This window comes from Rhinoraja longicauda, chromosome 12, assembly GCF_053455715.1.
Source record: "Rhinoraja longicauda isolate Sanriku21f chromosome 12, sRhiLon1.1, whole genome shotgun sequence".
Taxonomy (NCBI): Eukaryota; Metazoa; Chordata; class Chondrichthyes; order Rajiformes; family Arhynchobatidae; genus Rhinoraja; species Rhinoraja longicauda.
In genome coordinates, this window is record NC_135964.1 from 7,934,918 (window position 1) to 7,950,779 (window position 15,862).

The window sequence follows — 15,862 nt, forward strand, 5'->3', positions numbered from 1 at the left end:
CATGAGACTTTGTTATGATGTATCTGTATATTCCACACCTCAAAAGTACTTCTTTGACCGCAAAGTGTTTTAAAATGCTTTCAACAGACTGCTAGATGGAGCTCTTAAGGATAGCGGAGTCAGGGGGTATGGGGAGAAGGCAGGAATGGGGTACTGATTGAGAATGATCAGCCATGATCACATTGAATGATGGTGCTGGGTCGAAGGGCCGAATGGCCTCCTCCTGCACCTATTGTCTATTGTCTATTGCCTATAAGACCAAACTAGACCAAGTGGACCCGTTGGGCCCAAACCTCTCCTGCATTGGTGCAGCACCCTCTCCTCCCTCCCTTCCCACCTTCCACCCTCCCCCTCCCTCCCCTCCACCCTCCCCCCTCCACCTCTCCCCAACTCCCCCGTCCCTCCCCCCTCCACCCTCCACCCCACCCCACCTCCCCCCTCCCCACTTCCCCCCTCCCTCCCCCCTTCTCTCCCTCCTCCCCTCCCCATCCCTCACCCCTCCCCCTCCCCTCCCCATCCCCTCCCCCCTAACCCTCATCCTCCCTCCTCCCCTTCCCTCCCTCCTCCCTCCCTCCCTCGGACATAGATTTAAATTTTAAAATGCGAATAACTTTAAAAATATAACACCGATTTCAATGAAACTTCTTCCATCAGCACCAAAGGGACGGCGGTGAGTAAGGTGGGCCTAAAATTGTCGCGCTATCGTGCACCGTTTTGGCTGCAGTTCAGGAACAAACAAACAAGCGGAGCTCCATAGTTTGAAATGAACCTGGATAATTATCTTTGTAATTTAATTCGTTTTTTTGCTCCTTTTGACGTATTTTCATGTCAAGCATTTTTTAATTAATTTAGTTTTGCTTAGTACACATCAGGTTTGATCAATGCCAATGTATTACTAAAATCATCCATATCTGCATTGATTGGTCATTTAAAATAGAGACATTTTATTTTTGGAAACAAATTTGCGTGTATTGTCCTGATTAATTCAGAAATTCCACTCATCAAAGTACTTAATTGACCACAAAGTGCTTTAAGACCTAATGGGATTAAATGAAGAGAGGAGAGCTCCAAGTTTTAACCAAAGCTTTTTTAAACACACTTTGTACATAAATATGTGCCCTGAAATATTTCCTTTGTCGAAGGTGGAAAACTATCTACTCCTAAACAATACTAAGAACCCAAATGAGTTTCAGTTTTAGTTTATTGTCATGTGACCCGAGGTACAGTGAAAAGCTTTTGTTGCGTGCTAACCAGACCAGTGTATAGTTTTATTTAAAAGAAATTTTAAAGAAATGTCAAAGGTTTAAAAAAAATTGAAGGACGCATAGTAGTAGAGTTGCCGCCTTACAGCGCTTTCAGTGCCAGAGACCCGTGTTTGATCCCAACTACGGGTGTTGTCATTACGGAGTTTGTACGTTCTCCCCGTGACCGCGTGGGTTTTCTCAGAGATCTTCGGTATCCTCCCACAATACAATACAATATAATACAATATATCTTTATTGTCATTGTACCCAGGGGTACAACGAGATTGGGAATGCGCCTCCCATACGATGCAATAATTTAGGTAATTTAGACAGCAGCAACCCAACGAAACGAACAGTTGTAACAGTTTTGGACAGGGTAAAGTGCAAGTTGATCTATGCGTTGTGGCCATCCGGCTCAGCAGGACCGGTTCATAGCAGCTATGGCCCTGGGGATGAAGCTGTTCCTGAGTCTGGAGGTGCGGGCATAGAAGGCCTTGTATCGTCTGCCCGATGGAAGGAGTTCGAACAGACTGTTGCAGGGGTGTGAAGAGTCTTTGTGGATGCTGGTGGCTTTTCTGAGGCATCGTGTGTTGTAGATGCCCTCCAAGTCTGGTAGCTGTGTTCCGATGGCCCTCTGAGCTCTATGGACTACCCGCTGTAGAGCTTTCCTTTCTGCCTCCGTGCAGCTGAGGTACCACACAGGGATTCCATGCGTTAGGATGCTCTCTATGGTGCAGCGGTAGAAGGTCGTCAGCAGCTGTTGGGGTAGACCAGACTTTTTCAGGGTTCTTAAGTAGAACAGTCTTTGTTGTGCCTTCTTGACCAGCGCAGCAGTGTTATTGGACCATGTTAGGTCCTCCGAAATGTGAGTGCCCAGAAACTTGAAGCTGGACACTCTCTCCACACTGACCCCGTTGATAGAGATCGGGGCGTATTCCCCGTTATGTGACCTACGGAAGTTGATGATCAGCTCCTTGGTCTTGGTGGTATTTAGGGACAGGTTGTTATCCGAGCACCAGTCCGCCAGGTTCTGCACCTCCGCTCTATAGTTTGTTTCATCCCCGTTGGTGATCAGCCCGATCACCGTTGTGTCATCTGCAAACTTGACAATGGTGTTGGTGTCGAATGCAGGAACACAGTCGTGTGTGAAGAGGGAGTAGAGCATGGGGCTCAGAACACAGCCCTGTGGTGTGCCGGTACTCAGGGTGATAGTGGAGGACAGGTGCGGGCCCATTCTCACTGCCTGCGGTCGTTCCAGCAGGAAGTCCAGGATCCAGTCACATAATGACGAGCTAAGGCCTAGCTGGTGGAGTTTGGTGATGAGCTTGGTGGGGATGACCGTGTTGAAGGCGGAGCTATAGTCTATGAATAGCATCCTCACGTACGTGCCCTGTCTCTCTAGGTGAGTCAGGACAGTGTGAAGAGCCAGAGAGATGGCGTCCTCTGTAGATCTATTTGCCCTGTATGCAAATTGATGTGGGTCCAGTGAGTCAGGGATGCTGGATTTGATGTGTGAGAGGACCAGCCTCTCAAAGCACTTCATGACTATCAGCGTTAGGGCAACCGGGCGGTAGTCGTTCAGGTTGGAGATCTTTGCTTTTTTCGGCACCGGAACTATGATAGCCGACTTCAGGCACTTGGGGACCGTAGCCAGAGATGACAGGTTAAAGATCCTGGTGAATACCTCAACCAGCTGTTCAGCACAGTCCTTCAGTACCCTTCCTTGAACACCATCCGGTCCTGCAGCCTTGCATGGGTTGACCCTTTGCAGAGCGCGTTGTACCTCCTGTGTGCTCAGTTGCAAGACCTGTCCCACCGCCTCGGCTGGGTTTCTTTCACTCAAGGTGGTTTTGCCAGTTTCAAAGCGGGCAAAGAAGGTGTTAAGCTCGTTGGTCAGTGCCATATCGCTGTGGGGGCAGGCAGGGCTGCTCTTGTAGCCAGTGATGTCCCTGACACCCTGCCACATGCTTCTGGTGTCCGTGGTGTTGAAGTGGTCTTCCACCCGTTGCCTATGGGTGTCTTTGGCCCTTTTAATACCTTTGCTTAGGTGTGATCTGGCAACACTGTATGCTGAAGTGTCACCAGATTTAAAGGCATTGTTGCGTGCCCTCAGCAGGTTCTGTACCTCTTTGTTCATCCAGGGTTTCCGGTTTGGGAACATCTTTATCACCTTGTTGTACAGGTTTGTAGGTTAATTGGCTTGGTATAAATATAAATATAAAAATTCTCTCTAGTGTGTGTGGGATAGTGTGAATGTGCGGGGATCGCTGGTCGTCGCGGACTCTGTGGGCCGAAGGAACTGTTTCCACGCTGTCACTCTACACTAAACTAAAATAAATATATCCAGCCGCTGACAAGCCTTTCTTGCCTGGGCCACCATTCCGTTTAAATGTTAGACTTCCAGTAACTTACTCTCATAACTGACACAAACTGAGCCTGAGATTCTGCTCAACTGCAGACACTTCTGCAGAGATAATATCATGGAAGTCCACTTGCACCCTCCAATAGTTTTGAGAAACTTTCTGAATATTTCTGCCTTCTGAATGAAAAAAAAGTTGATTATGTTCTGCCTTTAATTATGTTTTCCTTTTATTTATTTACTTATTTTTGTTTACACAATTGCCGATTACCTCACAGGATGGCTGATGCATAATGAATGAGTGTATCCTGAACCATCTGACATGTTGTAGATATGTATGGGCCTGCGTCTTGGAAGAATGTAGAGGTTTTGCTGTCAAATTGTGCATTTGTATTTGTGATATGATGTATTGTGAACACATCAGCTGCAAAGTGGTGTCCAGGGAGGGTGGGTGAGGGTTATTTTTGTTGTTATATATAAAAAACAAAATGGAGGGGAATGTAATGCATTACGTCATTCGTATTGTATCTTTCCTTCAATAAAAATAAATATATATTTTTTTAAAGTTAATTACTTTCCAAAGAGCAAAGAATCTGAAAAAAAATGAATGAAAAAAATTTAATTTCACCAAATTGCAGGAAGAGGAAGAGCGCCCCCATATGGTGAATAAATCACATGCCAAGGAAGACCACAATTAGCAAATTGAAGCAAGCAGATCTTACTTTAGAATGATATTTAAGATGTTGAGTGTTTTTCTTTAGCCAATAAAGCAAATGAAATGTAGGATTCTTTTTCATAAGATGGAAGAACAATAATTTAAACAATTAATTTATTCCTCATATATTCATCCAATAGATTCTTTCAATATTGTTTCTTCGTTGTTACTTTGAACTATAAACTTGATAGTAAAACCGACACGAATATGTTGGAACCTCGTGCATAAAATACTGCTGGAGGAACTCAATAGACAATAGACAATAGGTGCAGGAGGAGGCCATTCGGCCCTTCGAGCCAGCACCTCCATTCATTGTGATCATGGCTGATCATTCTCAATCAGTACCCCGTTCTGCCTTCTCCTCATACCCCCTGACTCCGCTATCCTTAAGAGCTCTATCTAGCTCTCTCTTGAATACATTCAGAGAATTGGCCTCCACTGCCTTCTGAGGCAGAGAATTCCACAGATTCACAACTCTCTGACTGAAAAAGTTTTTCCTCATCTCAGTTCTAAACTGTTCCCTCACCTCCCCCTCCCACCTCACCCTCTTCCTTCATTTTATTCTTAAACTGTGGCCCCTTGTTCTGGACTCCCCCAACATTGGGAACATGTTTCCTGCCTCTAACGTGTCCAACTCCTTAATAATCTTATATGTTTCAATAAGATCCCCTCTCATCCTTCTAAATTCCAGTGTAGGCAGTGGATCAGGCAGTGTTAGTGGAGGGATTTAGAAATGGAAGTGGAGGGCCAGTTATTGCCCTACCCCTTCCCCTAACCTGTTTCTACCAGTTACCTCCACTCTTCTCCATCAGTCTGAAGAAGGGTCACAGAGTCAAGGCATCATACAGCATGGAAACGCCCTCCCGCCATGCCGATCAAGATCCCCCATCTACACTCGTCCCACCAGCCTGCATCTGCCCCATATCCCTCTAAACCGTTCCTATCCATGTACCTGTCCAAATGTTGTCATAGTTCCTGATTCAACTACCCCCTCTGGCAGCTCGTTCCATATACCCGCCACCGTCTGTCTGAAAAAGTTGCTCCTCAGGTTCCTATTTAATCTTTCTCCTCTCACCTTAAATCCATGTCCTCTGGTTCTTGATTCCCCTACTCGGGGTAAAAGATTCTGTGCACGTCACTCACCTGTTCCCCCTGTGATCTTAACAGCTCTATAAGATCATCTCTCCTCTTCCTGCTCTCCAAGGAATGAAGTCCTAGCTTGCCCAACCTCTCCCTACAGCTCAGACCCTCAAGTCCTGACAACATAAATCTTCTTTGTACTCTGTCCAGCTTGACAGGGTCAAGAGCTATAGCAGGGTGACCAATATTGAACACAATACTCCGAATATGCCCTCACCAACATCTTGTACAACTTGTAACATAACATCCCAACTCCGATATTCCATACCCTGACTGATGAAGGGCTTCTTGACTACCTTGTCTACCCGTGATGCCACTTTCAAGGAGCTATGTACCTGCACTCCTGCATCCCTCTGCTCTACAACACTCCCCAGAGCCCTGCCATTCACAGTGAAAGTCCTAGTTTGACTTCCCACAATGCAACTTCTTGCACTTATCTCTATCAACCATTCCTCAGCCCACTGGCCCAACTGGTAAAGATCCTGCTGCAATTTTTGACAACCATCTTCGCCATCTACAAACCCACCCCATTTTAGGGTCACCTGCACACTTATCCTGCCTTGTACATTCTCACCCAAGTTGTTGATTAAACCACAAAGAGTGATGGGTCTGACAGGCCTTCAGTCTGAAAAACAACCTTCCAGCATCACCCTCTACTTACTTCTCTGAATCCAATTTTCTAGCTCTCCCTGGACCCATGTGAAATAACCTTCCAGAGCAGCCTACCATGTGGAACCTTATCAAATGCCATGCTGAAATCCATACAGACAATGTCCCTGGTTTAGCTGCCATCAACCTTTTTGGTTACTTCAGAAAACTCATATTCATGAGATACCATCTCCCACACATAAAATCATGCTAACTATTCCTAAACACCGTGTGGGCGGCACGGTGGCGCAGCGGTAGAGTTGCTGCCTTACAGCGAATGCAGCGCCGGAGACTCAGGTTCGATCCTGACTACGGGCGCCGTCTGTACGGAGTTTGTACGTTCTCCCCGTGACCTGCGTGGGTTTTCTCCGAGATCTTCGGTTCCCTCCCACACTCCAAAGACGCACAGGTATGTAGGTTAATTGGCTGGGCAAATGTAAAAATTGTCCCTAGTGGGTATAGGATAGTGTTAATGTGCGGGGATCGCTGGGCGGCACGGACCCGGTGGGCCGAAGGGCCTGTTTCCGCGCTGTATATCTAAATCTAAAAAAATCTAAATCTAAAACACCTCTCCTTCCAAATGCATATATAATCATCCATCAGAATAAGCTCCAGTAACTAGTCTACCATGATGTTAGGCTAATTGGTCTATAGTTCCCAGGCTTTTACTTGCAGCCCTTCTTAAAGAGAGGCATCACATTAGCCACCCTCTCGTCTTCTGACACCTCAGCTGTATCTAATAATTGTTTCATATATCTCAGCCAGGGTTCCTGCAATTTATTCTCTAATTTTGCCACAGCTTCCTCGGACATATCTGATCATGTCCGGGACGTTTGTCTTCCTTGATAAGCCTTAGGATGTTCAGAGGCTCCTCCACCTCAATACTGATTGTCGTCAAGACACTTCCATTGATTGTCTCAAGTTTCCCAGTCTCCATGTCTTTCTCCACAGTAAAAAACAGAGGAAAAATACTCACTGAAAATCTGAATCTGAATTACCTTTATTGTCATTCAAAATTAATGGAACGAAAATCATTTGCCACACAGCCACAACAGTACAGAGTAAAAGACACAAGACACACAATTTTAACACAAACATCCATCACAGTGATTCCTCCAGACACCTCTTCACTGTGATGGAAGGCAAAAAAAATTCTTCTCTCCTCCCCCATGCTTCTCCCACGGACAGACAGCTCGCCTTCTGCCGAGGCGACCGACTCGCGCAGCCCCCACAAGGAGATGGAAGGTCCCGCGGCCGAGCCGCGCCGGGCGATGGAAGGCCGTGCCGCGCCTCGAGGAAGAGATTTTTTAAAAAAGAAAGGTTTCCCCCACCCCCACCACCACCCCCCCCCCCCCCCCCCCTTCACCCTCCCCCACATATACACAGCTAAAAATAAACTACTACACACATCTAACACTAACACATAGACAAAAAAAGAAAAAGGACAAACAGACTGCCGGCGAGCCACAGCCGCATGGCAGCTCAGCCATCTTGGGTACTCTTCTCATCCCCTGCGGCTCCACACAGAGGTGACCGCTTTGGTTCCTGAGGGGCCTTATTCTCTCTCCAGTCACCCTCGTTCTCCCAATGTAGTGATAAAAAATCTCTTTGTGTCCTGACCCAAAACTTCATCTTTCAATTTCCCTTCATATAAATGCTGCCTGATCAGCTGAGCCCATTCAGTAGTGGTTTGTGCAGGAAACAAACTGCAGATGCTGGTATAAATCGAAGGTGGACACAAAATGCTGGGGTAACTCAGCGGGTCAGGCAGCATCTCGGGAGAGAAGGACTGGGCAACGTTTCGGGTCGAGACCCTTCTTCAGACTGGTTTGTTTTCCTTTGGTATAACTTTCGCAGGCTGTTTAAATAAAGTTTCAAAATAATTTTTAAAACATTGCTTATTGATGCAATTCGTAATTTGTTTCTTGAGTGGATTTCTGATTTTAAAATTGACATCTGAAACCTTTAAGCCCTGGTGAGGAATACCTGACAAACTTAAATATATTGCACAAATATCTGAATAGTTCCGGTCATCTTGAACAAGGGATATTTTATGGCTTGGAAATTCTTTCATGTCGTGCGATGTATCCAAGTATATAGAAGAGAAGTTTATCACTAAATGCAATTGGATGTTTGATGTCTTGTGCATTTTTGGTGCACCCCTTGACATTCTGTCCGAGTGCACTGTGCCTCTGATCCAAGATCGCAAGATGCACTAATTATATACATTCTTCTTTCGTATGTCAACTACAACAATCAAAAGTGGCGATTGGTGAGGTAGGTCTCTAATTGGGGGGTTATCAAGTTGGGATAGTGGGCAGGGAGGTCCTGTCACAGCACATTCCCTTAGGGCATTTTTGTTGGTCAGTACTTGACCACAAGGACAGAGGTCAGTGTCTGCAATGCCCCGTCTTTTCATGTTGGCTGCGAAGCGACCAGCACCAGTTGGTAGGCTGTTCAGTTGAACCCAGGCCTTCCTGCAGAGGTTGTTGCCTGGAGGGTGTGGTGACCAGGTCTCAAAGTGTGGCTGGAGGACCTTCTGGGACAGCTGGTGCTGCATTGTTCACTGCATCCAGACTCTCCATAAGTAAGGGGTTGGACACGTTAGAAGCAGGAAACATGTTCCCAATACTGGGGGAGTCTAGAACCAGGGGCCACAGTTTAAGAATAAGGGGTAGGCCATTTAGAACGGAGATGAGGAAAAACTTTTTCAGTCAGAGAGTTGTGAATCTGTGGAATTCTCTGCCTCAGAAGGCAGTGGAGGCCAATTCTATGAATGCATTCAAGAGAGAGCTAGATAGAGCTCTTAAGGATAGCGGAGTCAGGGGGTATGGGGAGAAGGCAGGAACGGGGTACTGATTGAGACTGATCAGCCATGATCACATTGAATGGTAGTGCTGGCTCGAAGGGCTGAATGGCCTCCTCCTGCACCTATTGTCTATTGTCTATTGTCTATTGATCATGGAACGGTCATAACTGTTGATCTTGACTTGCTTTGCCACTATTTTTGTAGGAATTTGTCAGTACCTGGACCATTGTTAAAGCTGGAGTTTGAGGTATTGGCCTCCCTTTCAGAGTTTCTCGTGTTTTCCTCAACCTTCCCCTTCATTTCTCTGCCAGTAGCCCCCATCTACATTGGATAAGCCCCTCCTCTCACTGCCCCCCTACACCACTGACATTCTGCTTGGCATTCCCACCATTCTTCGGACTGTTCAAGATCTCTTTTCCTCCAACTCTGTGGGTGATTTTTATTGAATGCCAGGGGCCACACAAAGAGTGCCAATCAAATTCCGGTACATCGTAAACTGTTGTTGCAAATTCCGATTTTGGATTTATGCATCAATACTGGGGCAATGCTGCGAAAGCCTCCAAACTCCCTTCCAATCTCCTGACAAATGCAATTCATGAGGTCCAAGCAGCAATTTGAATGATAAGGGCATATTTTTCCAATGGATGACTGATTATGGGGAGTCATCCCTGTGCAATCCCTCTGCTCTTTTTTTAAATGTGTGGAGCCAGTCAATCTAAACCATGGCTTTTTAGTTTAGTTCAGTTGAGAGACACAGCGTGGAAACAGGCCCTTCGGCCCACCGAGTCCGCACCGACCAGCGGTCCCCGCACATTAACACTATCCTACACACATGAGGGCCAATTAACCTACAAACCTGTACGTCTTTGGAGTGTGGGAGGAAACTGAAGATCTCAAAGAAAACCCACGCAGTCATGGGGAGAACGTACGAACTCCGTACAGACTGCACCCATAGTCGGGATCGAGCCCGGGTCACTGGCGCTGTAAGGCAGCAACTCTACCGCTGTGCCACCTTGCCACCCTTTTATTCTCTGAATTTGATGTTTATTTAAACATGTCCCATTTTCCTATTTTAAATTCACTCATTTCATTACTCTTCTCACCTTCAATTTCATGTCCATCTGTTTGATCGCCCTGTTAAATATCAAAGAGAAATATTAAACATAGAAACATAGAAAATAGGTGCAGAAGGAGGCCATTCGGCCCTTCGAGGCAGCACCGCCATTCATTGTGATCATGGCTGATCATCCACAATCAGTAACCTGTGCCTGCCTTCTCCCCATATCCCTTGATTCCACTAGCCCCTAGAGCTCTATCTAACTCTCTCTTTAATCCATCCGGTGATTTGGCCTCCACTGCCCTCTGGGGTGGAGAATTGATCTGCTGTTTCTGCCACCTCAATGCCCTTACCTGTGGTGTTCCTTAAGGGCCCAATTTCTATCCAACCTTTTTTTATTGGGATGTTTTTAAAATAGGTTCCTTGATATTTCAATTTCATAGCTCTTCGAATTCTTGACTTGTTAATTGTATTCTCACTTTCCTTCACATTCTCTCTTCTCAAGTACTCCTCTGCTGCCTCTTTCTTGGATGGATGCCTCTTCCTTCAATCTCAGTTGTGCCCTCGTGTCTTAATTCAAGCACAGAGTCCCATGGGCATTCATTTTGTCTTACAGCAGAATATAATAGAGTAGCGAGTGACTGGAACTCACTGCTGGGGTTGCTGTTTGAGGTAGATCCAATAGTGTTATTTCAGTGACTTTTGGGTAGGCATATAGCTTTACAGGAAGGTAAGAGATTGGCATCATGTTCTTCACAGACATTAAAGGCCGAAGGGCCTGTTCCTGTGCTTTGTTTAGAGATACAACGTGGAAACGGGTCCTTCGGCCCACCGAGTCCACACCGACCAGCGATCGACGCACACTAACACTATCCTACACTGGGGACAATTGTTTACATTTATACCAAGCCAATTAACCAATTAGTCAAAAAAACGTCTTTGGAGTGTGGGAGGAAACCGAAGTTCCTGGAGAAAACCCACACGTACAAACTCCGTACAGACAGCACCCATTGTCAGGATCGAACCTGGGTCTCCAGCGCTGTGAGCACTGTAAGGCTGCAACTCGACTGTGCTGTTCCATGTTCGATGTTGTATATTTTTGCTGCACCATGTTGAATGCCATTTTCAATGCGTCACATTGTTAAACAACAATGTAGAACAATATCTCTGCCCAAAATAAACACATTGGATACTTGAAATACACACCTGGCCAAGTAAAATCTTGGGTGAGAGAGGATGAAAGTTAATGTTTCAGGTAGATGACCTTTCATTGGAAGTTAGAAAGAACAAAACACCATTGATCCTGGGGGGACAGGGCTTTCTCCATCGCTGCTCCCACCCTCTGGAACTCACTACCCCAAACCGTCAGAGACTCCTCCTCACTCACCACATTCAAAACATCACTGAAGTCTCACCTGTTCAGCACTGCCTTCAACCACTGACCGTCACCTCACCTCTGTCTCCCTTTTCTGTTAGTTTACTTATTTATCTATTTATTCACTTCTCTATGTTCTAGTAATCCCTGTAAAGCGTCTTTGAGTGTTTGAAAAGCGCTATATAAATGTAATGCATTATTATTATTATTATTATTGACTTTGAATGTTATATCTGCCTTATTCACTTCAGGGGCTGCCTGACCCACAGGGTATTTCCTCTACATGCATTGGCATACAGTTTAGGTGATTTTAAAAAGGATTTCCCCTTACTTGCAAGTTGACCATCTTTTTAGACTGCTGTTCTCTGACTCTATTTGCTCCCTTACCTTATTCTTCTCCTTTCACATATAATATACATCTACTGTATTTATATTTAGGCTGTTATATTTCCTGTTGATCCCTTTCCATCAATGGGTCAGGCAGCATCTGTGGAGGGAATGGACAGGCATGGATGTGGAGAGGATGTTTCCAATGGTGAGAGAGTCTTGGACTCCAGGTCATAGTCCTAGCTTCAGAATTAAAGGACGTTCCTTTAGAAAGGAACAGGAATTTATTTAGTCAGAGGGTTTCTCAGAGTGAATCTTTAGAATTCTTTGCCACAGAAGGCTGTGGAGGCCAAGTCAATGGATATATTTAAGGGAGAGATAAATAGATTCTTGATTAGTACAGGTGTCAGGGGTCATGGGGAGAAGGCAGGAGAATGGGGTTAGGAGGAAGAGATATATCAGCCATGATTGAATGGCGGTGTAGACTTGATAGGTCGAATGTCCTAATTCTGCTCCTATCACTTATGACTTATGACAAAGTTGTGGGTCAGGATTATTTTCCAACTCAAGATTCCGGCACTGGAGACTCTTGTGTGTTTCTCTGTGGCTTTCTAACTCTTAGCTGCAGAGGGAGCTATCTATCCCCTTAGTTACAGAGTCCTTTTCACCACATGTTTTCTATTCTGCTCTTTCCCCCCATTCGCAACCACATGTCCTTCGACAACCTTCTCAGCTATGGCCTGTTTGCCCTGCACATTGCCTCCTCGTGCACCTCTAGATTTGGTTTTGGTGAAAACATCTTGTTTTTTTACCCAATTTAAAAGAAATCTATGTTTTGTTTACACTTCGCAGTGTCAAATTGGAGTGGCATTGCAAAAGTCACAAAAATATGTTACATGCACGTAATGCACTGTCCAGATGTGACTTATGCAATGCTTTTAATTTTGACTTGATCAGAAAAAAAAAAAACAGATTTGCACACTAATTCCTTTAGTAAATCAAAGTCTGTCACAAATGTAAAATAATTCACTGGCATTAGTAGCATAACCATAACAGTAGATGGACAGAGTTTTGGCTTCAAACATGGATGAGTGCTAGCTTGACAGAGAATATTGTTTACCACATAAAAACATTTCTCTTTTAATCATTCTGCATTGTGTATTATCGTTTATATCAGTGTCAAACATGTTTTTTGCACATTCCAATTATTGTTCTGTTGTGCTACATGTGAATATCTGTACCTGCCTGAACATTTTAAATAATAATGGTCAATTTTGCCGTTGAATTACTTTTACCCTGATTAAGGAACTGCTGAATTTCAGCGTCTCCCTTGGCATTCCATTGCAACCTTTGGACAGGTTGCAGTTTTTTACATGATTGCCCCAGGGCTGGTTTTGAAGTAGAATTAAATTGGGAATAGCAGTTAGAAGGTAAGAGAATGTTTGGTAGACAATAGACAATAGACAATAGGTGCAGGAGGAGGCCATTCGGCCCTTCGAGCCAGCACCACCATTCAATGTGATCATGGCTAATCATTCTCAATCAGTACCCCGTTCCTGCCTTCTCCCCATACCCCCTGACTCTGCTATCCTTAAGAGCTCTATCTAGTTCTCTCTTGAATGCATTCAGAGACTTGGCCTCCACTGCCTTCTGAGGCAGTGAATTCCACAGATTTACAACTCTCTGACTGAAAAAGTTTTTCCTCATCTCCGTTCTAAATGGCCTACCCCTTATTCTTAAACTGTGGCCCCTTGTTCTGGACTCCCCCAAACATTGGGAACATGTTTCCTGCCTCTAACGTGTCCAACCCCTTAATAATCTTATATGTTTCGATAAAATCCCCTCTCATCCTTCTAAATTCCAGTGTATACAAGACTAGCCGCTCCAGTCTTTCAACATACGACAGTCCCGCCATTCCGGGAATTAACCTAGTGAACCTACGCTGCACGCCCTCAATAGCAAGAATATCCTTCCTCAAATTTGGAGATCAAAACTGCACACAGTACTCCAGGTGCGGTCTCACTAGGGCCCTGTACAAGTGCAGAAGGACCTTTTTGCTCCTATTGCTGCAGAAGGACCTCTTTGCTGATGTAGCCAGCCAGCATTCAATGTCGTTCAGGTTTAGCGATCTTTTATCATGGGACAGAGGGTCAGAGAGGTGAATAACTGAAGCATAGACAATCTGTGATCCTTGATTATTTGAAACAGGATCGCAGGGGAGTGCTGTTGGCCTTATCGTTTTCAGTGTTCCTGCCCTCATCCCTACTGAGTGGGGGAACTTTGTGTGCGGGAATGATAATTTGAACTCCACAAAGGTGGCTACTGATGATCATTTATGGAGCCACAAGATGATTGCTTAAGTAGACACAAGAAACTGCAGATGCTGGGACCTTGAGCAAAACGCAAAGTGGTGGAGGAATTCAGCAGGCCAGGCAGCATATCGAGCGTAGAACAGTGCAGCAGAAGAATGGGTTCTTTGGCCCACAATGTTTGTGCTGAACAAGATGCCTAGTTAAACAGATCTAGGTCATCTGCCTGTACATGATACATATCCTTCTATTACCTGCACTTGCATGTGCCTATCTAAAAGCCTATTAAATGCCGCTATCGTATCTATCTCCATCACCACCCCTGGCAATGCATTCCAGGCCCTCACCACTCTATGTGTGAAAAACGTGCCCCAAAGAAGCGTCTCGACCCGAAACGTCACCCGTTCCTTCTATCCAGAGATGCTGCCAGTTACTCCAGCATTTTGTGTCTATCTTCACCATTAAACTTTTCCCTCTCACCTTATAACTACGCCCTCTAGTGTTGGACTTTTCCATTCTGGACAAAAGGATCTGACTGTCTACCTGTTCTATGCCTCTCGTAATTGTATATTCTCATGTCAAGTCTCCCCTCAACCTCGACGATCCAGAGAAAACCAAGTCTATATAACCTCTCCCTGTTGCTGAAACCCTCTAATCCAGACAGCTTTCTGGTAAACCTCGTCTGCACCCTCTTCACATCTTTCTTGGATTGAGGCGATAAGAACTCCAAATGGGGCCGAACCAAAGTCCCATAGAACTGCAGCATGACTTCCTGATTCTTATATTTAATGCCCCTAGTAATAAAGGCAAGCACACCACTCTACCACTTCTTTACCACTCTATCTATTTGTGCTCCTGCCTTCAGTGAGTTCTGAACTTGTGCTCCAAGATCCATCTTCACATAATTGCTGCTCAGGGTCTAGCCATTCACTGTGTACTCTCTCCTTACATTCAACTTCCCAAAGTGTGACATCTCACACTTGCTCGGGTTAAACTCCATCTTCCATTTCTTTCCCCATTTTTCTGGGGTGATCAGTGTCCCACTGTATCTTCTGACAGTATTATACACAACAATACAATACAATACAATACAATATATCTTTATTGTCATTGTCCAGGGGTACAACGAGATTGGGAATGCACCTCCCATACGATGCAATAAATTAATTAGCTAGTCAGTATTCATTTAAACAACCCAATGAAACAAATTCGAAACAGTTTTAAAACAGAATAAAGTGCAAGTAGATCTGTGCCGGTTCGCTGTGCGATGTGACCATCCGGCTCAGCAGGACCGGTTCATGGCAGCTATGGCCCTGGGGATGAAGCTGTTCCTGTGTCTGGAGGTGCGGGCGTAGAAGGCCTTGTAGCGTCTGCCTGATGGTAGAAGTTCGAACAGACTATTGCAGGGGTGTGAAGAGTCTTTGTGGATGCTGGTGGCGTTTCTGAGGCATCGTGTGTTGTAGATGCCCTCCAAGGCTGGTAACTGTGTTCCGATAGTCTTCTGCAACTCATCCAATTTGGTGTCATCAGCAACTTACTGACCAACCCATTTACATATACGTCCAAGTCATTAATACCTGTCACCTGGATCGCTGTGGAACCCCAGTGGTCACGGACCTCCAGCCAGAATATCTAACTTCCACCACAACTCCTATGAATAAGCCAGTTCTAGGCCAATTCATATAGCCAAGTCATCGTGAATCCTGCACATCTTAATCTTCTGGATCAACCTACCGTGGGGCCTTATTAAAATAACCATGTATACAACATCCACCATCCTACCTTCATCAATCTTCTTTGTCACCCCCTCAAAAAACTCAATGAAGTTAGTGAGACACAATCCACCACATACCACACTGGCCATCCCCGATGAGCCCAT

General features: G+C 45.2%; 1 protein-coding gene across 4 annotated transcripts in view; it reads left to right on the forward strand.

Moving 5' to 3' along the window:
- frmpd4 (FERM and PDZ domain containing 4) overlaps positions 1-15,862 on the forward strand; it is a 583,956-nt gene that overhangs the window by 334,433 nt on the left and 233,661 nt on the right. The gene's annotated exons all lie outside the window — the stretch shown is intronic.